The following is a 23243-nucleotide window of genomic DNA, read 5'->3' on the forward strand; positions in this document are numbered from 1 at the left end:
ACTGTCTGAGGCGAGAGGGAGTGGAATGGACTCTGTATGAAGATGGCAAAAATTTGTTTTTTGTTGATTCCCATGCCAATGTCTACCCCCAAACTTAAATTTATTAGACACACCATCAATCTAATGAGTGTGACAAACTTAGATTATACCCAATCAATTCTTGGGACTAGAAAGGACATTTCATGCCAATTTTTGAATATTCACCTTCCTAAATGATCTCGTAAGCCTCTTTTGTGGTTTTACTTGTGACGATTCTCTATTTCTCTGTTTCTCTTACTAAGATTCTTCCACATTTTATTTTTGTTTGCCACTGTATGAAGTAATGGCTTTTTCTCTGAACAATATCCAACAAACTGTGAAAACCAGAAGTAGTGATCGACTCTAGGCAGAGCAATAATAAGACCTCATGATGGCTTCTCACTGTCCATAAACCTTGCAGAGATCATAAGAAAATTCCAAGATTTTTTTTTGTGTGTATGTGTGGGCAAGGAGTATTTCTTATCCACATCTTCCTGAATGAGCATCCTGAAAAAATATTCTAGAAAGATCATTTGGGAGAATGGCTTTTCTGGTGCTTCTCAAAAGGCTAGCTTGGATTGGAAAGTGATTTCAATTTTCTCTCAGCTTTCCTTTTATGCTCTTCATTTAGAATAAGAACATGCCCTTCTCTTGAAGCCAAAAAAATAACTGTCAGCAGTGACATTGCTCAGGAAACTCTGGGCTTGTGCTTTCTCCTTGTGTTCTCTGAAGAGAAAATGATTATACTGTGGCTTGCCATTGATTAACTAAAATCATCCAACTATGGAGAAAGGAGAAAGTGTGCACAGAAACCATAGCAACCTCTATGAAAATGATTGCTGTAATGACACGCTTTCACAATGTCCAGGCTTCTAGGTGGCAATTGCTTACGATTTTTGCCTGTGGTACTGGATCGTCCACAGTGGAGCTGGCCGGGCTTCACTTGTGAGAGCCATTCTGATTGTGAAGGGGGAGCTCACACTGGCTGTGGAGACATAGCAACAGAAAAATTCAGCTTTTGATATACTGTATAACCAAGGAAGGATTATCTATACTCACCTCACTGTTTTGGGAATCTTTATGTATCTTGTCTTAGTCTGTTCAGGTTGTTGTAACAAATACCACAGATACTCTACTAGGTGGCCTAAATGTCAAACATTTTCTTTTTCAAGGTTCTGGAGAGTGGAAAGTCCCAGATCAAGGCACCAGCAGATTCGATATCTGGGGAAAGCCATCTTCTCACCGTGTCCTCACATGGCAGAAGCAGCCAGATAGCTTTCTGGGGTCTCCTTCATAAGGGCATTCATCCCAGTCAGGAGAGCTCTACTGTCATGAGCTAATCACCTCCCAAAGGTCTCACCTCCAAATACTGTCACACTGGGGATGGTGTTTCAGTTTATGCATTTCAGGGGAGACAAACATTCAGGCCCTGGTATATATGCAATCATTAATTGGTCTTTTAATTTCACTTGACCAACTAGAAGTTGGTCTCACTTCAGACTCTGGAGAGCGACTTCCATTTTGTGGGACACAGAAATAACTCTCTCATTAGAGACTGCTGTTGTCAAAGAGCAAGAATATTGAAACTTATCAGTGGTATATATTTTTTTAATTTTTATTCATTTGTTTGTTTGTTTGGGGGAGAGAGAGGGAGCGAGAATGAGAGCTTGTGAGCATGAGCCAGGCAGAGGCAGATAGAGAATCTTAGCAGCCTCCGCACCCAGCACAGAGGCTGACAAGGGGCTTGACCTCACGACCATGAGATCATTACCTGAGATGAAATCAAGAGTGGGATGCTTAACCAACTGAGCTGCCCAGGGGCCCCAAACAGTGGTATTTTATATTTTTATATTTTGTAAGGACAACTATTTCATTGCCAACCATAAATTCAAAGGCTGAGAGATTGCAACTCTGGCATGAAAACTTCAGTAGCAGTGATAATACCTGGAGACCAGAGGGAAAAGTCAGAAGTAATAGCCTTTCTTTACTTAAGTTAGGAGCTTTTTTCACCATTTAGAATCATCTTTCTTGCTGCATTTGCAAAAATTATCTAATTCCCCTATTTATACATACAAAGCCAAAAAAAAAAAAAAAAGACAGCAATCTTTTGACATCATTGCTTTGGTATTCAAGAATTTGTTGGGGGCGCCTGGGTGGCTTAGTCGGTTAAGCGTCCGACTTTCGCTTAGGTCATGATCTCGCGGTTCGTGGGTTCGAGCCCCGCGTCGGGCTCTGTGCTGACTGCCAGCTCGGAGCCTGGAGCCTGTTTCAGTCTGTGACTCCCTCTCTCTCTGACCCTCCCCTGCTCACGCTGTCTCTCTCTCTCTCTCCTAGAAATAAATAAAACATTAAAAAAAAATTAAAAAAAAAAAAGAATTTGTTGGGGCATTTGGATGGCTCAGTTGGTTAAGTGTCCAACTCTTGATTTCGGCTCAGGTTGTGATCTTGCAGTTCTAGAGACTGAGTTGAGCTCTGTGCTGACAGCCCAGAGCCTCCTTGGGACTCTCTCTCTGCCCCTTCCCTGCTTGCATGACCACTCATGCGTGTGCACTCTCTCTCTCTAAATACATAAATAAAGGCAAAATTATTTTTAAAAATTAATTTGTTAATCTATGATATGACCCAATATCAAAGGCAAACATTGGAAATAACTTCATAGATAATAGTCTTAAATGCAGTATTTTGCTTATTTAGAAGAATCAAAAGACACTTTATCCAAACTTAGACTATACTAATTAGTTTATATTTTGACACTGTTCTAAAGAAGACACTTTTCATTCATTCATTTTTTTTTTTAATCAGGCAAGCAGAGAATATTGAAAGCCTAGGGTATGCTAAATACATTGGTGGGCATTGGGACAACCAAAATAAAAATTATTTTCCTTTAAAGGGAGTAGAGCTTAGAAGCCCTCAAATACCTATTGGTTAATAAATCAATGGATAACTAAAGATTTTAGGATATTTACTGAGGGAAGTTTTCTACCAATTGAAATGGCTCCAGATATCTTTCTTGTTTTCTCTGAAACTATTCTATTTTTATAGGCTGCTTCAGGCTTATGTACTACTCTTTTACTGTTTTAGAGAGAGCACAAGTGAACATGAGTGGGGAGAAGGGTAGGGTGGGGGGAGGGGAGAAAGAGAGAGAGAGAGACAGAGAGACAGAGAATACCAAGAAGGCTTCCTGCTCAGCATGGAGCCCAATGTGGGGCATGAACCCACCCTGGGATCATGACCTGAGCCAAAATCAAGAGTCGGACATTCAACTGACTGAGCCATCCAGGTGTCTCCCTAATCTTTTATGAAAACTATTCCCAAGGGATAATAGAAGTCTCCCCCTTGGTAAAGAAAATGTACCTCAATTTAAGATTTCAGTAAGCTGCAGTTAGACCCAAAGGAGCTAAGCTTTAGGCCATGACCAAAAGAAGGGACAGAAGCAGGTAGATGACTCAGAGACGGCAAGGGCATCTAAGAACTTTGAGAAACTATGAATTTGGAGTCATTTCCATATAATTTTTCTTTACCTATGACTGTTTTCTGTGAGTAAGTCTTTCATGCTCAGCAAGACTTTATTCCCTGGGTAGACAAACTCTATCTTATACTCCTTTTCTAGGTCCATATTACCTATGAGTGTTTAATACATATTTAATGACTTGACCTAAGACCACACATTTAAGTTAGGATGTGAGTGCATGAAGCAAGTGGAAACATATTGAGTGCCATCTATGACTTTGGAAAATGGTAACAGTGTGTTCTTTTAAGAGATTTAATATCAGCTTCAAACTTGACATTGGGTTTTAGTCATCACTTAAATCCACTTTGGGGTTATGTAAGGCTACTTCTTGAAGCTAAATATAATGATGAATACATAAGTTTGCATTTCACATTCCCCTTTTAAAGAACTAATTTAGCTTATCTCTCAGAAACAGGTTTGATTAATTTAAAATATGCCCTTGGATATTGACTTTTCAGAATGAAAATCTGCAGTAGGCTTGGTGCACATCTAAGTGGTGAACTGATCAGGGAAAATAAAAAACAAATCATGGAATCAGCAAAATCCTTGGTGTTTTCCAAGGGCTTGACCTCTAACACCGTGGAGGTAATGTCCAGTTCTTCATTATCTTTAATTACTGGTTTTAACCTGATTGGTAAAATGTTCAGGATGTTCATCAGGAGATGCGTTTATAAGTTGTTAACGTGAAAGGGTTTTCAAATACATCAGATATATCATAAGGCAAGAAATCACATAACAAGTCTTGTGGCTAATCCTTTGCTTTCAGGTGAGCCCTGTCTGTGGGAATTGGAGGGGGAAAGTGTTTCGTAAACATTCACTGGTTGGTGGGTTATTACAGTTGAAGTCATGATAGAGATGATTTTGCTTATATAAGTAAAGTTTGTATTACCTGTACTATTAGAGGCAAAAGGCACTGAAAATGTGAAAATTATTGTCAGCTTATACTGGAAAGCATTTTAAAGACATGATGAGTCAGAAATTTTTTAAAAAGTCTTTTGCGTGCATCCATTTTCATGGTGATGAAAACATATTTTCCCCCCACCCCACCCTGTCTCTGTAAAGTGTAAATAGCTGATTTTGGAGTTGTTGTTTCCTGGAACTTGTGGGCATTCCAGAAATCTGAACAGCAATCCCAACTCTTTAGTTGACTATATCTAGCATTTATGTGTATATAACTAGACATTTCATCAACCAGACGTTGTTCTTTAGAGAGCATTAGGGTCTGAATTCAAGTCTAAGAGAGGCATCCAAGTATATTGCTTTAAAGTGCTGATGAGTGGCAACCCAATTTAGTTATTAGTCCTGGCTTGGCCATCTACTTTCTTGACATCATTGTACAAATTACATGATCTTCTTTTTTAAGTTTATTTATTCATTTTGAGAGAGAGAAAGAGATACCAGGAGCAGGGGTGGGACAGAGAGAGGGAGAGAGAGAATCCCAAGCAGGCTCCACACTCACAGTGATCCGGGGCTCGAGTTCATGAATCATGAGATAATGATCTGAGCCAAAACCAAGAGTTAGACGCTTAACTGACTGAGCCATCCAGGGGCCCCACAAATTATGTAATCTTAAAGTCAAGAATAAGCACTTACTAAACCATAGTCATTGTTTGATTTTATTAACTTAGTACAATGTTCAGTGTTTAGTATGGCCTGAAGGTGGTGAAAGATGAGGTGGTGGAGAGGTAAAAAGGACGAGGCTTAATCTGTTGTTCTGCTCCAGGGAAGAGGGATTGTGGTTTAGTCTGATGGCTCTTAAAAGCAGCCCCTGATTCCCTTTCATCATAGACACTTAGAGGTTATTTTTTTACACTCGATCGTAGCCAAAAGGCTGAGAAGCAATACAGTTTTTTTGTTTTTTTTTTTATTTCTAGGAGAGAGAGAGACAGCGTGAGCAGGGGAGGGTCAGAGAGAGAGGGAGATACAGACTCTGAAATAGGCTCCAGGCTCTGAGCTGGCAGTCAGCACACAGCCCGACACGGGGCTCGAACCCACGAACCGCGAGATCATGACCTAAGCGAAAGTCGGACGCTTAACCGACTAAGCCACCCAGGCGCCCCCAGTTTTTTTTTTTTTAATGTAGATTACTTTTAATGTAGATTTCTGATTTGATTTTCTTATGTCTCTGTGAAACTCTTTACTCACCAGCTTACAAATGTGCAAAATGATTACTCTGGCTTCTACTTTATGTTGTGTTTCAATTTTACTTTTCAATATAATTTGACAATTTAGAATCAGTTATGTCTATGTAGCCAGGGCCAAAAAAAAAAAAAAAACAAAACCAAACAAACATGAAAGTAGAGTATTAAGAAAATGACAAGAATATTACAATTTAAGCCTATGTCATGAGGCTAGAGCTGAACTTAGAGACAAATTCTTAGTGTTAAGTGTTTTATACTAGAAAAATACTACCAAGAAAAATATAAGAAACAATTGAAATAAAAAATTTGAAAAATCAAAATGAAAAAAATTGAGATAAAAGCAGAAATTATTGAAAAAGAAAACTGGCAAAAAGAAGATGATTGAATCATGAGGTGCTTGGATGGCTCAGTCAGTTAAGCGTCTCACTTCCGCTCAGGTCTTGATCTCACAGTTCAGGAGTTCGAGTCCCACATTGGGCTTTCTGCTGTCAGCACAGAACCTGCTTCCGGTCCTCTGTCCACCTCCCTCTCTACCCCTCCCTCCCCCCGGCTTGTGCTCTCTCTCTCTCTTTCTCTCAAAAATAAACATGTATTTAAAAAAAAAGAGGATAAGTAAATTAAAATATTTTTTTTTTTAGTTGAGGTGGGATGTCTGTGCCATTAAAGAAAGAGAGAACGCGAATAAAGAAAATGTGGAACCAAAGTAATGTAATATCAGGTGGAACGACAACTGTGATTATTACAAAATATTATGTAGAAAGTCATTCTGTATAATAAATTGAAAATATCAGTGTTGAAAACTTCCTTTAAGAAGTATAAAGTACCAACATTAACTCAAGAAATAGCTAGCTGTCACAGACCAATGTTAAGGGAAAAACATTTAAATATTGTACAAGAAAAATTATCTCCAAAAAGGCTCTGGCTTCATATAATTTTACTGGTTCATTCTTTTTTTTTTTTTAAGTTTTATTTATTTTTTAGAGAGAGAGGGAAACAGAGCGTGAGTGAAGGAGGGGTAGAGAGAGGGAGACATAGAGCAAATTCATTACCTGAATCGAAGTTGGAGGCTTAACCAACTGAGCCACCCAGGAGCCCCTACTGGTTCATTCTTAAGATATTTTCAAAAACAAACAACTGTTTTGCTTTACAAAGTGATAAAAGGCATGGAGAGAGAGGAAAGCTCTCAATTTTGCATTGTTATCCATGTGAAATTGATTTGTAGCTTTCCTTCTGGCACTAGTAGAAACATAGTAATCAAATGACTAAAACAATTTAGAACAAATAAGTCAGTAGTGAGGGAACAATTATACAAATTATGAAAACCTATTTTAAAAATATACACAGGATGCTACTGGTTGAAGAATAGACTTTCACATAAACATGACAGAATCGAAAATTCAGGAATAGATCCTGGTATTTAGGACATGGCAAAGCTCATTATTTCAAATAAGTCAGAGAATAAACTATTATTTAGTATCTTTCGCTGAAACAAATGGTCATTTTATTTAGGAAAAAAACAGTTTGAGACTTGCCGCATACCTTGTATCCCTGTAAGAACAGTAACAAAAGTTAAAGCCAATTTGTTATGTGTCAGGCCCTATTCTAATCACTTTTGCATAGTAACTAATTATATCCATACAACACTCACCAGGCGGAGAATTATCCCCACCCTACAGGTAAGTAAATGGAGGCAGAGAAAGGTTAAGTAAATTGCCCAAGATTGTACAGCTCTGAAAGGGTGGAACCAGCTTTCATTCACACGGATAATCTGGCTCTGGGGCCAGGGCTCATTCTCCATGCTGAATTCCATTTGTCATCATATTCTTTTAGTTTATGGATAAATCTTAGTATTATTTTATTTAACTCTTCCTATTGATATTTATTCAGAAGTGAGAATTGTTTTTTGTCTTTTTTTTTTTCTTCACTACCTTTATCTAACTTTGATACTACTGTTATTCTGGCTTCATGAAAATGATTTTGGAAGCTTTCTATCTTTCTTTTCTAGAGCATTTTACTTAAAATTTTTTTTGAATGTTTATTTATTTTTGAGACAGAGAGGGAGACACTGCAAGTGGGAGAGGGGCAGAGAGAGAGGGAGACAGAATCCGAAGCAGGCTCCAGGCTCTTGAGATATCAGCGGAGAGCAGAACACGGGTGGGGCTTGAACTCACGTTGTGAGATCATGACCAGAGGCGAAGTCTGACGCTCAGCCAGCTAAGCCACACGGATGCCCCTGTTCTAGAGCATTTTAAACGGTGGCAGAAGGCTTTTTTTTTTTTTTTTTTTTTTTTGGTGAATGTATGAAAAGACTCACATGGTCTTTTTTGTTCATCATCCTATCCTAAGAGGTGTTGCTATGAACACAATTAGTTTTCCCCAGGAGACGATGGGCAGGTGACTGGAACAGGCAGGCAGGATAGTCTCCTTCTGGTAGCCCTGCTGTTGGAACATGAAATTGAGCATATCATTGGACTAGAGGGCAAAGGACTGATAATCAGAAAACTGCATACACAGTGTTGTCTCCTGACTCTGGGACACAGCCTGTGATCAACCACACAGCCGCCTACTGCACATCTCCTACTAAAGTCACTTCTCTGAAGTCAATGGGGGGGTGGGGGGTTGGGGGAGAGTCTTGGCAGGCGCGGGCGCCACCAGACCTGTATTTAGCAGGAGGCACAGCTGACTCAACTCCTGTTCGTGACTCCCGGGTGCTAATCAGAGGTCTATTGTGAGGTGCAGTGGCTGAGCCATCACTTTGGCAACTTTGGCATCTGTGCAAAAGGATGCCTGCTCTTGGAGGGTTCTTCCTGAGAAATGATCCACGGATTATGCAAAAAAGTTCTCAAATGTGCCAAAGTGCTGTAGCAAAAAACCTGGTGCCTTGGACACAGCTATTTCTTATTGTATAACGGTGAAAGCAATAAAGGATACAGCCGGTCACATAGTCTCAACTCCAGAGAATTTGCGAATTCATCCATTTAACAGATGAGGAAACTGAGGCCCAGAAAGAGGAAATAAATGTTTTTCTTAAGGTTTCTCAGTTTTTAGTTCCTAGTTTCAGAACCAGATTTCCGGGGATTTTGCCTGTCCTCTCCATCGGTCTGTCCCCTAGTCCATCAGTAAGTAGAATTCAATATTCTCAACAAGGACCCTTGTGTCTGGCTGCTCAGGTTGTGCACTGCACAACTCCAGGTGGTGGCATTATACAGACTAACAAAAAACAAATAGGAAAATGGATAGTACTGCCTCCTACCCTTGATTTGTACCATCCCAGTGACATGTGGGTTAAGGTGGGGAGGCAACTGTTCCCTGGCATTTGGTCTTAAGATTCTTTTGAGAATACAGTTTCCCCCCTAAAACTCAGGTATTACTAAACAGGAACTGAGTTGAAAGTTGTTCACTGGCAGACAGGAAAATCATCTTTTTCCTTAGAACATAACACATTCTTACTAGTCCTATTGGATGACTTCTTGTGCAAAGTCCTTGGTTCTTTGTGTAAAGAAATCTTTGCATGGCTCATGCTAAGAGGCCTCCAGACATGGTCAGGTATGTCTCTCTGAGCGCCCCAGGCATGAACGATAAAGTGGGTTCCCTAAAAAGATAGTACATGCTGAAATAGGGTTCTCACCAGTCAGCGGGAAGAAAACAGCAAAGGGCTGAGGGAATCTGTATTCTTACCTGAGTCCAGTGCACACGCCTCCCTGGGTGGCGGGGGAAGTAACGTCATCTCTTTCTTCCTTATCTCTTCATCTCTTCCTTATCTCAACTCCGTTCACTGGCTCCTTCCTACAGTAACTTTTATATGATATAAATGTCTTTTTTCTGTAGTGTCTCATTCTCCAGAGACATCTGAGCCAGAGGTGAGACCAGCCAGGCACCTCATTTTCCTGTCACTGAATTATGAACTTCAGCCATGGTTGTAGCTGCTCTTGGGTCATGTGATCAGATCAGATACTGAGGTAGCAAGGTGAAGCTGAAGTCACTGGCCCAGCTTTGAAGAATGGCAGGGAACCTTCCAGACTCCTGTGCAGGTCTTTATGACTCCCATTATAGGACAGAAAGGTGGCAGCTTACCTGTAGTGACTCAAGAGGCACTTATATAAAAGCCTCTTTACCTGTAACATCCCTGCCTCTGCCCTGTAGTGATACCAGAAAAGTCCGGGCCTTGAAACCTGATTCAGTCTTTTAATAATTCCCCAAGAAGGGGGCGCCTGGGTGGTTCAGTCGGTTAAGCGTCTCTTGATTTCAGCTCAGGTCATGATCTCACTGTTGGTGAATTCGAGCCCCACATCAGGCTCTGCGCTGTCAGCGCAGTGTGGGATTCTCTCTCCCTCTCTCTCTGCCCCTCTCACACTTGTGCTCTCTCTCTCAAAATAAATAAATAAACTTAAAACAAACAAACAAACAAACACAAAGAATTCCCTGAAGAGGCCTAGGAGTTTTAGGACCTCCTGGTTAAAGGGGAGTCTAGTTCCAACACAATTAGGGTCCCCCCCTGACATAAGCAGAGCAGCTACCAAAAGGTCAGGGGGCTCATGAAAGGGGAAAGAAGAAAGCTCCCAGCCTCTGCTCCATTTTGCGATTCCCCCAGAACTTGAAAGATTTTCAGAAGCCCCTGGGTGAAGAGGAAGGGCTGGACCTATTACCTCCTCCCACGGAAAAAACTCCCCTACCATCTGCATGTATTAATTTACGAATTTCAGGTTCACTTGGTGATCTAAATTGTCGGTTCCCTCTTCCCCTCACACGCCAGGCAACAGCTGAAGGCCCTCCCTGCTCACTGTATGCCAGACTTTGAAAGAGCTATGCAGTGTGACCTGGTTACTACGTTATTCCTGCCCACTCTGCTGTTCTGAGCCCATCAGGAGGCAGAACCTTCCAGGGGCTATTGTACAGATAATGCTAGCTCATCTTCATTTTTTTTCAGCTGCAATTTTCTTTTTATTTATTTATTTATTTATTATTTCTAGGAGAGAGAGAGAGACAGCGTGAGCAGGGGAGGATCAGAGAGAGAGGGAGATACAGACTCTGAAATTGGCTCCAGGCTCTGAGCTGGCAGTCAGCCCAGAGCCCGACGCGGGGCCCGAACCCACGAACCGCGAGATCATGACCTAAGCGAAAGTCGGACGCTTAACCGACTAAGCCACCCAGGCGTCCCTCAGCTGCAATTTTCATTGCCTTAATGATAAGAGGGTTTTCTTCCTCTCCATCCTTCCCCACCGTGCCCTGCACGGCCACTTCCAACACATTAGGTGAAGGATGAAAGATACAAGACCTACGAGCGAATATAGGAGCGAATATAGCTATATGAAAGGAAAAAGAATTCCATGGACTGAAAAGTCAATGCTTTGTAGCTACACACAATTTTCTTCTCTCACCATCCATCCACAGAGAAGGAAAGGAGGGCAGCATGAAAGCTTCATAATTTCACGAAAAGGTTATTCTATAATGTGTCAAGCCTAGGGGAGTGAAAAGAATGTGTACTCCATGCCATTTACCTTTGACCGCAATTTTCCTCTCTATTACTCATAGGGCTAAAGATGAGTTTATATGACAGCTTTTTCTCCTAAAACCACAATACTGAAATTGGAAAACCCCAGTAAGATCCAATTAGACTTTCTGACATTGAATTCTCTAAAGATGAGTCCACATGCTTGCTTGCCTCTGTGATGATGGAAAAAGGAAAAAAAAAAACACAGAACTCTCAACTCAGACGTTGCTTTTGTTTTCCCTGAGGGAGCGGATTTTGCTGCATTGAGTCGGGGGTTTTAGTGGAGTAAATTCTTGAGATGAATGTGAATCAGAAGCAGGAGGCGAGGCAAAAGCTATTAATTCAAAGTGATAGGTAATTAGAATTAAGGCTGAGATTGATCCATCTCCATAACATTTTCCACTAGTGTTAAAATCAAGCGAAGTAATAAATCTTTTTGCAGGAATTTTGCTCAGTGAATAATGTTGAATTGAGGGCTTTAAATGATAAACATAGGTAATATCCAGTCATTAGCTCTGCTTCCTCTACCAACAGTTAAAATATATTCAAAGAGCAGTAGCTAAGATTTAAAACAGTCTATAGTTGGGGCTCCTGGGTGGCTCAGTTGGTTAAATGTCCGACTTGGGCTCAGGTCATGATCACACGGTTTGTGGGTTCGAGCCCCGCATCGGACTCTGTGCTGACAGCTAGCTCACAGCCTGGAGGCTGCTTCAGGTTCTGTGTCTCCCTCTCTCTCTGACCCTCCCCTGCTCACGCTGTCTCTCTCTCTCAGAAATAAAAATAAATAAATAAAAAAATAAAACAGCCTATAGTTGGAGCACCTGGGTGGCTCAGTCGGTTAAGCATCCGACTTCTGCTCAGGTCATGATTTCGTGTTTAGTGAATTCGAGCCCCCACACTGACAGCTCCGAGTCTGGAGCCTGCTTTGGATTCTGTGTGTGTGTGTGTGTGTCTCACTCTCTGCCCCTCCCCTGCTTGTGCGTGCTCTCTCTCTCTCAAAAATAAATAAATAAACTTTAAAAAAATCAGACTATCATCAAGTCATTAGGATATCATGGAATATCTTCCCAAATTGGTGAATTGATACTTCCTTTCTATCAGGGTAGCTGGATTTAGTTTTATCTCCCGATTGGTGATGGAATATGAGAAACAGAATTAGAGGGCCATTAAGTAGGATTTGTCCTTCATCCTTCCCTTTGAGGGCTGGAAGTCAGACATCTGGAAGCCTGAAATAATTACAGGTCTGGCCATGGGTCCTGTGCAGGGAACGGAGCAGAACTTAAGTGTCAGAAGCCCGGGCAGACATTTCTTCCATCCATCCATTCGTTTGTTCAGCAGTGACAGTCTGAGTGGCTCCTATGTACCAGGTGCTTTTCTAGACAGTTGGACACATCAAGCTGAATAGAGAAAGACCTTTGTCGTTGTGGAGCATACATCCTAGTGGTGGGACACCTTGGTAATAATCGCAGTAACTGGGTAAGTGCTAGAGTGTGTTGGAAGCTGAGAAATGCTAATGGGAAAAACTAAGGTGAGGCAAGCAGGATCAGAAGTGCACAGATGCTTGTGGGCTGTGGGTTTTGTGTTTTAAATAAGGGAGTCAGGGGAGCGCTTCTTAGGAAGGCGTCATGTGAATAAAAGACTAGAAGAGCCTGGAGACCTCAGCCATGTGGATTTCTGGGCAGGGCACTCCAGGAGGAGGGAACCATTAATACAAAGGCCACCAGGCTGAGAGAGTAAGAGGTGTACTGACTGGAGCGGAGCTGAGCAACACAGAGGAGGAGAGATTACAACAGAGATGTAAGCCAAGCGGGTGTGACTCTCATACCTTGGCTTTTAGCCTAAGGGAGATTTGAACCACTGAGGGGTGTGAAGCCCTTTATATATTGAAAAAGACTTTCATACATCAGCTGACAGAGGAACATTCTAGATGATTACTGTTCAGGTCCACAGTTCCTTTTCAGCAGTGTTGCTGCCTGCACAGAGTGCTTGCATAATTATGTGTTTATTTACTTTATTACATTTTGATTTTGTGCTTTCATAAACAGTAAGTTCTTGCCCTAACACAATTGAGACAAAGTTGGCAATCATTTCTGTCATTCTCAACTCTGGTAGTAAATTAGAATGCCCTGGAGAGTTTTTATAGCCTCCCGTACCCAGAGATTCTGATTTAAGTATAATTTAGGAAAGAGCCTTTAAGTCAGTATTTAAAAACACACACACACACACAAAAACCAGAAACAAAGAAACAAACGTTCCAAGTGATTCTAATGTGCTACCTGGATTGAGCAATTCTACATAAGATGTTTTGAAGGCAAAGATCTTTTAGCTTCTTGAACTGAAACCGGCAGATGGTGTGTTTAAGATTAAAAAGAACCGTGCTTCAAGAATATGTATGAAATCTTCAAAAGATATCATCAGATATCATGTTTGAAAGGAATGACACAATTAGACATTTTATAATATTTTTCCTCTATTTGAATGAAATCTTCATGTATGACATGTAAGGTTCTAGGAATTTCCTGCATCTTATTTCACTTACAGTTTCTAAGAGTAGTTTTTAAGTGTAGGGACTTGAAATCTGTCAAAATGTACTTCTGTTTGACATTGAGAGCTATGGACTGAATTGTGCCCTCCCCCTAAGTTGGTATGTTGAAGCCGTAACCTCCAATGTGATGGCGCTTGGAGCTAGATAGAGTCTTTAGGAGGTAATTAAGGTTGAATAAAGTCAGAACTATGGGTCCTAATCCTATAGGACTGATGTTCCTATAAGAAGAGAGAGAGAGATTTCTCTGTGCCCATGTACCAAGGAAGGGTCGTGGGAGCAGCTAGTGAGAGGGTGGTCATCTGCAAGCCAGGAAGAAAGCTCTCACCATAAACTGAATTAGCTAGAACCTTGGTCTGGGACTTCTAGTCTCCAGAATTGAGAGAAAATGAATTTCTGTTGTTCATGCCATGCAGTCTGGTGTTTTGTTATGACAGCGCTGGCCGACCAATACAATGCCTGAGCCCACCTACGTGAGACTGGACAGGCCTAAACGCGTGTCCCTGTCAGAAGGCCTCACTGTCTAGGTTTCTGGGCTGAGGGAGACTTTATCTCAGCTACCATTTCAATTAATTAGTTGCATTAAAATAAAAACAAAACCTCTATGTGCAAATAATGAATGTGCATGCATCCTGTAGAAGGACAAAGTGAAAAGCAAAATTGCTGATAAAAAGAATGAGAGCTAATAATTGGAATTTCTATGTGGCCCCTTGTCTTCCCATCTGTGAGGGCAGGCAAGTAAGGGGGCCCCTACTTACCTGTTATCCCCCAAAGCATTGCATTAGAGTAAGTAAAATCACCCTCAGCTATTCCAAGGTGGTTGGGCATTGTTATAAAGCATCACGATCATTGTTACTATCATCATAGTTATGTATTCATTATCTAATGTCATTCTCACTGCAGTCCTAAAGACAAGATGCTGTTTTCATCACTTTTTGTATATGAGGAAATCAAACTTTAGAAAATCTGAGAAACTGGGGTGCCTGAATGGCTCAGTCAGCCAGTCAGTTGAGTGTCCGACTCTAGGTTTCGGCTCAGGTCATGATCTCATTGTTTCATGAGTTCGAGACCCACATCGGGACCCAACCCTGCTTAGATTCTCTCCCTCCCTCTTTCTCTACCTGGCCCCACTCATGCTGTCTCTGTCTCTCTCAAAATAAATAAATAAACTTAAAAAAAAACAAGAAAGAAAATCTGAGAAAATTTCCCATTCACATAACTAGTGCATTGCAGCACTTGGTTTTGAGCCCCACCTTCAGCTCCCCACCCCCCCACCCCCGCCCGCCATCTCCGTGCCCTGCCTTACTCCATTCCACTGCAAATAAAGGCCCATTCCATAGCCAACGCAGGCAACGCTTAATAAACAATATAATCCATGGCCGTTTTTGCTCAATATTTTCTTAAGATAAAATATTCTCAGAATTTACACATCTATTATTTGCTTTGAAAATGGGTGTAGTCGCCCTGTTCTCCTCCAGGAACTAAACTCCATAGATGGCCCAGAGAGTGTGCTGTGATGTGAAAGATAAAATGAAATACTTTGCAAACGCACTAGGTAAATTTCATCTTCTCCCTTGCAAACTGCTATCTACCTTCTTGTTTAGAATTGATTTGATCATTCCCTTCAAAACATAGCAGCCAAAATCCTCTTAATACTCGGATGAGGAAAAGTCCATTTTCGAAAAGCCTGATTACCCAGATGGAACAGAGAAATCTGTTACCGGCCTCCAAATATCAACAGTGCATAATTAGCAGCTGCTAAAATAATAGAAGTCAATTGAACAAAAATATGGTATGCTCTGCATTCATTTATTAAATACCTTATGTTTCCAAACACTGCTTTCCACAGTGGCTGAAGAGCGTTCAAGGGGCATTTCATCAAGTATCCCTGGGCACCAAACACAAAGAACTGACAGAGGTTTTTGACAAACTTTTAATATGAGCTATTACTGCACCCAACAAACGGGTACAGACACGACTATTTTAACGAAAAAAATATATTTGTCAAAACAACCTCTAAGTGGGCTGCCATCATCGAAGACATCAGCAGCCTGTCTCCCTGGGAAACAGCAAAACCCCACATTTATCTAAATTATCTCAGTAATATGACAGAATGATTGCTCACTAATGGTCAATAACAGTTTTCTTTGTCATTTTCCTAGTCATTACCTCTTCAGAATGAACTCCAGCATACACTGCTTGCAGCTCATGACTAGAATGTTAATTTCCTCCTCACATTTGCGGCCTGTTCCCTTAAACATATGTACTTGGCTATCACAAATCTGACATTTTTCATTTTGTGCAAAAAAAACTACCTGCCTTAGAAAGCCTGATGAATGCAGGGATACTTTACATGCAAGCAGAAGTACTCTTCCCATTTTCCCCCATTGTGAATTGTGCCTTTCATCTGATAAGTGTGTCGTGATTGCATGCTCAGAATGGCTGGCAGAGGTATTTGCTGGTGTGTGGGCTCCATTTCTGTGGCTTTATCAAGTTCTGTTTCAGATTTTCAGGTTTCAGACCATCCTTCTTTGGAGATGACACAGTAAAACCGATTGCACTTGAGAGCCGATTCCATGAATATTTTGCTGCTACAGCATAAGCATACGAGTCCCTGGTCTTTTCTGAGAAGGGAGGTGACCAGTTATTTGTTATATATGTTTTTCTATGCAGTCAAAGCTAGATCAGACCTCAAAAAGTTAAAAGCCCAAGCCCGAGGGAGAATGATGACAAAGCAGAACTTGTTTTCTTCCATATAAATAGAGCTGAGAATTTTTTTTTTATGAAGATTTAAAAATGTAGAACTTGCTGTATCATGGAAAGTAGGTCATCGTAGTTCAAATGGCCACTGCGCTGGGCAACACAGTAACAGGAGCCAAATAATTAGCTGGGGCCTCAGAAAGGTAGCTCGTGGCCACAAAGGGCATGACAAGCTGTGTCTGTCATGTTCCCTCCTGCGCCCACAGCCACCGCTCTGTGCAGGGCTGCCCCCTCATTAAAATGAAATAAAGTGAATTAAAGCACTATAGAAATAAATATCTAGGAATATTACCATGGTACATTTATGTGCATGGGGAGAGGTGAGCACTTCAGTGGTCTCCTCTGCAATGCAGGGCAGCTCCGCCACCCTGCTTCTGTAGTTGTTTTGTTGACATAAAAAACGACCATTATTTTCGACTCAAAATGATTTGTCGATTCTACTTAAAAATAACATACATGCTTTCCAGAACAAGCATGCCGATTTGAGCTTGGGAAAACTGGTCACTAAACTCACAGTAGACTGGTGCCACGTTCAAACGTAGGCTCGCTGCCTGTGATTCATTGGCATCTCTCCTACCTTGTCCACGTGGCCAGTCACTTAACCTCACTCCACCTGTCAATTAAAACTGGCAGCCTATGTGCCCCATGGGCATCTCAAAGGTATTTTATTCAGAACAATGAACCAGACATTTCCCTCTCAGACTGGTGTTATAGTCCATTAAGTTTCACAAATCAGAAAACTAGCACAGTTGATCCTTGAACAACATGGTTGGAAGTGCACGAGATTATACAGATTTTTTATAGGACAGAACTGTAAATGTATTTTCTCTTCCTTATGATTTTCTTAATAACATTTTCTTCTCTGTAGTTTCATTTATTGTAAGAATACAGCATGTATATATATATATGTGCTTATATATGTATGTGTATATGTGCTTATATATGTATGTATATATATAACATACTAGATACGTTAATAGACTCCTTATGTTAGTAGAAGGGTTCCAGTCAGAAGTAGGCTAGTAGTAAAGTTCAGGTGGAGTCAAAAGTTCTACATCGATTTTCGATTGCATGGGAGCTGAAGGCTCAGAGACCCTAACCCTTGCATTGTCAAGGGTCAGCTGTGTTCTAGAATCCATCTTCTCCTTCACATCCAAGCGAAACGCAGCTAAGTCTGTTTTGCTCTCTAGAATACATTCATTTCCACCTCTGTGGGCCCCAAACCACCACAGGTCAGCTGTATCCTTTGCACAAACTATTCCAACAAATTCTTACGTCTCTTCATTTCCAGTTTCTTCAATTCCAGGCCATTTTTCCACACTGCTTTCACTTTTTAAAAAAATTAAAAAACTAAATATTAGGGGTGCCTGAGTGGCTCAGTTAGTTAAGTGTCCTACTTGATTTTGGCTCAGGTCATAATCTCTTGGTTCCTGAGATTCATTCCTGACCTGGGCTTTGAGCTGACTGCCCCGAGCTGGGTTTTGAGCCTGCTTGGGATTTTCTCTCTCTCTTTCTCTCTGCCCCTCCCTGGCTCTTTCTCTTTCTCTCTCTCTCTCTCTCTCAAAATAAATAAACATTTTTTTAAAAACACTGAAAATACCTGGTCATTCTCCTGATTTAAAAGACATAATACTCCTGGCTGGGAAATTCTCCAAATTCCTTAGCAAGGAATTTGATTATGAACCCTAATGCATCCTCAGTACTCAGTTTCCAACCCCCAACCCCAAAACCTTATGCTTTCCTCACAGTGTGAAGGTGCCATCGTATTTTCTTCTTCTGTGCTTTTCCCCTCTCCTCCACATGCATCATTTAGAAACAACTTTAAGTCTCATCTTTTTTGTTGCTCAAATCCCATTCCATCCCTTAAATAAGTTAACCTGACTAACAGTCTCTCCATTTGATTTTTTTCTGCTCTCTCTGCTTTCCTAGCTCAATTTCCATGCCTATTAAGCACTTAATACACTAAATACTGATGGTTGGCTTATGAGTGTGGTTCCCTTTCTGGTCTGTTAGCCCCTCGGGGGCAGAAGCTACTCTCCAGTCATCTCTGTGTCTCAGTACCTGGCGTATTAAACACACTTAATGAATTCATGTTGAATTGAATGGCTATAGATGATCACATTTGATATTCTAACTTGATCCTATATTTTTATTATTTAATATTTATTTATTTTGAGTGAGAGTGCAGGGGGAGGAGCAGAGAAAGTGAACTTCAAGTAAGCTCCACGCAGTCAGAATGGCCCCCCCCAACTTGGGGCTCGATCTCACGACCTGTGAGATCATGACCTGAGCAGAAACCAAGAGGTGGATGCTTAACCAACTAAGCGATCCAGGTGCCCCTATTTTTATTTTTTAACAACGCATAATCTTTTAAAAAACACTTCTTTTCCCATATGATAGTATTTCAACTCTGAAGACATTTTTCATCTCTTTGATAATAACACAGCTTTTGGGTAGCGATCAGAGGTTGGTTAGTTCAATTTCTGGCAGCAGAAATCCCAAGTGAACACTGTCTTCTGAATAGGAATTATGTTACCCGTAATGATTTGCGGGGCTGTCCAACTGACCTGTGACTCGTGTCTTGGGGTGGGGCGGGGGGTGGGGGGGAGAAGCACAGAGACCACAAGCTAATCCATAGGCACTGCTCAAACTTCCTCTTGCCTTTTCAAACCATGTTTCCCTACCCAATATTTTCTCCTGATCCTAGAATCCTTCATGGTTAGTTTGAGTGTGATGTGCAATTTGGGATGATGTGCTAAGGGTCATTCGTATTGTTCCTCTCCTGATTAAGAAGAACTCTTGGCCGTGACAACATCCATGAACCTTGCTCTTCTCGGAGGCTCTACCTTGTTTGAAGGGAGGGGCCGGTATATTGTACATGAAATTGCACTGAATCAATAAACTCAGGGTCACAACAGAAAGCCAGAAGCTGACTCCTTGTGGAGCACAAATCTCAGAGATAACAAAACAGTCTTCACCTCCTCAGTGGCCTTGACGGCATGGCTGTATTATCACGAGAACAAGGACTAATGTTCACAGCATTGACAATGAGTCATCAGTGAGAGGTTAAATTAGGCTCTATCCATCTATTTAAAAAGCCAGATGAATATGGAAAGTTTTTAGGAGGAATTTCCCCCAAATGGTATAATTTTAAGAGTCTTGTCCTTAAAGGAATGAAATGCCATTGCCTGGTAACTTGCTTGTTGTCAATGAACTCATGTCTTTTCCTACCCGTGCAAAAACGACCGAGGTATTTACGGTACCATTAGACCAGCTTCAAGCCAGTAACACACCTGAAATTCATTTTTAAGTGTTTTGAATAGCATTTTGTTCACCCTTATAAGAGATAAGTGGTAGACATTGACTATCATATATATATCATATGTCTATATAAAAACAAACTCTGAAAAAATGCATAACATTTAAAATAATTACATAGTGTGGCTTTCTATTTTGCCTTATTATAAACATGTACTCTGTTTATTTCTTTGCCTTCCTCCCGGACTAAATGGTAAGTTATCTGAAGCAAGACTGTGTCTAACACATCTTGTGTCCTGTGCAGCACATAAAGGCCAACACTGCTAATGTTCTCAACATTCATGGTGACCAAGGACTATGAGCATGGAACTCTGGCCTGGTCAGCACATACAGATCCTAAGTTTGAGACCAAGAAGATCTATCAGTATCTGGACCACCCAGTGGCACAAATGGGTGAGCCCTCAATGCTTCATGAAATACAGAAAGAGGAAGTGAATGGTGGTTAATACATGGTCCAGTACAGAAAAATCCAAGTTAGTATTTAATAGAATATCAACGGAATATTCAGTCACTTTTGGTGCCAATATAAATTTTGTTCTAAACCTCTAAATATCTTGAAATACCACTAACTAAAGAAAGTTTTCCTTTTCTCGAAAGAGTGTGTCTAGGGAGGATTGACCGACACGTGGCAGGCATGAGACCAAGCTCTCGAGAAGTGTTTATTTAACTAGAAGAAAGTAAATCCAAATGTCATGATATTTGAAGAACTATCTCGCAAAAGAAAGAGAAAAACATGTCTCTCTTTGGGATTTAAGTGAAAGTAGAGTCAATAAGTGAACTACATTACAGGGAGGAAAACAAATGCATGTGTGTATGCGTGTGTGTGTGTGAGAGAGAGACAGACAGAGACAGAGAGACAGAACAAGAAAGAGACTGAGGAGACAGGAAAATAAAAAGAGGTAGAAGAGAGATTGAAGAAGATAGTCTTATTTTCAGATTTTCACTGCGGGAAGTAATACATTTCTCCCATGAGTAAGAGATCACACTAGATGACAATTAAAGTCCTTCCAACTCCAGATTCCCCGCATTCCATGTCTGGATGCTTACCTCACTCAGAAGGGAGTGGATGATTGGCAGAAATAATGACTCAGCTCCAAATGGAATCTTAATAGCAACTTTTGGTTGTCATGGCAATTCAACCTCCAGCTTCTTAAAAAACCCAATGGAAGCGCACAGACAATAAGTCTCCTTGAATGCCCTTCAATCCAACAGCAGCAATATTCTATGCTGCACCACAGACTCAAGTCTGCTATTTTCCTTCAGAAGTCACTGCAGAGTATGTTGGCTGACTGTCACACACACACAAACTCACTTAAATACAAATGATGCCAGCTGGGTCTTGCAGACAGACTAGATTCACATGACTTTCTTTGTTGCATGTCTGTGCTTCAAGATTCCACTGTACCGACATTACATTAAAAACTAAGCAAGATGTACCTAACGCAGTATGCGAAGGTAAATTTATAGTCTTCAATGGCATTTGCTTGAAAACAATAGAAGAAAATTTGGAAAAATATTAACTGGCCAGTCAACTCATGAACTCGGGTTAAAGACATGGTAAACTTGATACATTATCAAGAAGAGAACAATAAAGAAAAGCAGAAAATTGTTATTAAAAATAAGAACAAGGAGAAATAGCAAACCAAACTCATCTCCCATGACTTGTTCTAAATTAGGTGGAAGATTCTCTGTGAGGAGACCTCCTTTCTCTAATTCATCCGGCAGGCGCATTATAATATTGTCAATAGGAGTGTTGTGGGTGGGGTGAGAAATCAACTCCTAGTGAACAGGCAACTGGTTTTAAAAAGTGCTTTCAATGGCAAATGAACTTTTCAATTATGAGAATATGCTTGTTAATCTCGTTAATAGAAAGATGACACGCAGCCCAGACACTGGCCTCCTACAAGTCCCTCCGTGTCTGCCTTTCATGGGTCAGACCCCTTTTCCAGCTGAGCACAGTTGTCGCGTATGCAAATGTCGCATCGTTGTTCCCAGAGCCCCTTTTGCTGTCCCTGCCAGCTGTCAGGTGGCCCAGGTGACTTAGTGGCAACCTTTATTCCCAGAACTGACAAAGAGGTGTGGGTAATTCCTGTGCTGGAAGACTGGGGTCAGTGGGAACTATTGGCTAGAAGCTCGCTGGTGACTCTGCACAGCTCATTCTCCTGCAAACATTTATAGCTCTAAGCAACATTTCAGGGAACTGGAGCCCTCTTCTCATTTGCCAGATGTTTCGGCAAATTATTTTTCTGCTGCGTATCTGGAGAAAAGCGGCCACAGCGGTCAGTGACTACCTGGCACGTTGAGTTTCCTATAGGGGAGAAACAAATCAAATGTGATTAGAAAATTTTTTTGAAGAGTATGGATTATAGCATGACATAACCATTTCTATCTCTGGCACAATCTATAGATCATACAGGACTCTAATAAATGGCATAATATTACAGTAAAATATACAATACATGTTCTCTTGATAAATATTATGAGCAGTTTTTTGGTTTCAAATATGCTTTTTGCTATGATGCATCTTTCAAGATGAGTCTTTATCTTTAGAGGTAACCCTTTAACATAAAGAATAATTTGGACTTTGAAAAGCTGAATTTAGAATATTTTATGAATTAACTATTAGGACTAAATCTAGAATTTTATTAGATCTAGCATATAATTAAAGCCTAAGAAAACCAAGATCCCTTAATCAAATGTAGTCGTGCATTAAATAAGAATTTTGAACCTAAGAGACCCAAACAAAGTTAATTAATAGGTAATAGGTTTTGGTATTGAAAATATATACTTAAAATTTCAAACTATGGATTTTAAATGTTAGACAACACAACTCACATATTGTTTGGTTTTGTTTTTGTTAATGTTTTTTTATTTATTTCTGACAGAGAGAGAGAGTAGGGGAGGGTCAGAGAGAGGGAGATACAGAATCTGAAACAGGCTCCAGGCTCTGAGCTGGCTGTCAGCACAGAACCCGACGCGGGGCTCGAACCCACGAACCCTGAGATTATGACCTGAGCCGAACTCCACGGTTAACTGACTGAGCCACCCAAATGCCCTGCAATTCACATATTTTGATATTTTCAGATCTCTCAGGAGAAATCAACAGTAATAATAACCAATAGGCATAAAATTCTTTTCCATAGGGTTCTAGAAAACTAACAATCCTCTCAAAAATGAAGGGTTCAAGTAGACAGAGTTCAGGACACACTACTCCAAAACATTTCACCATGGCATATTGAATATATGAAGTGGAAGGAATTTGAGAAGCAGTTTTGCTGATTTTTCTCTGAAGAAGGACTTTCTGATTTTTCCCTGAAGGAGGTCATAAACCACTCAGGTGAGAGGTGCTGTCCCCATATTCAGAGGAAAGATGCATCATTTTCTCCAAAACAGAGAGGAATCTCAACAGGCCTCGCTAAGTTTCCCATACTTACCTCACCCTTTTGTCTGGTAGTATCTTTC

Source organism: Hyaena hyaena, unplaced genomic scaffold (assembly GCF_003009895.1).
Source record: "Hyaena hyaena isolate Hyena2069 unplaced genomic scaffold, ASM300989v1 scaffold_1011, whole genome shotgun sequence".
NCBI classification, from domain to species: Eukaryota; Metazoa; Chordata; class Mammalia; order Carnivora; family Hyaenidae; genus Hyaena; species Hyaena hyaena.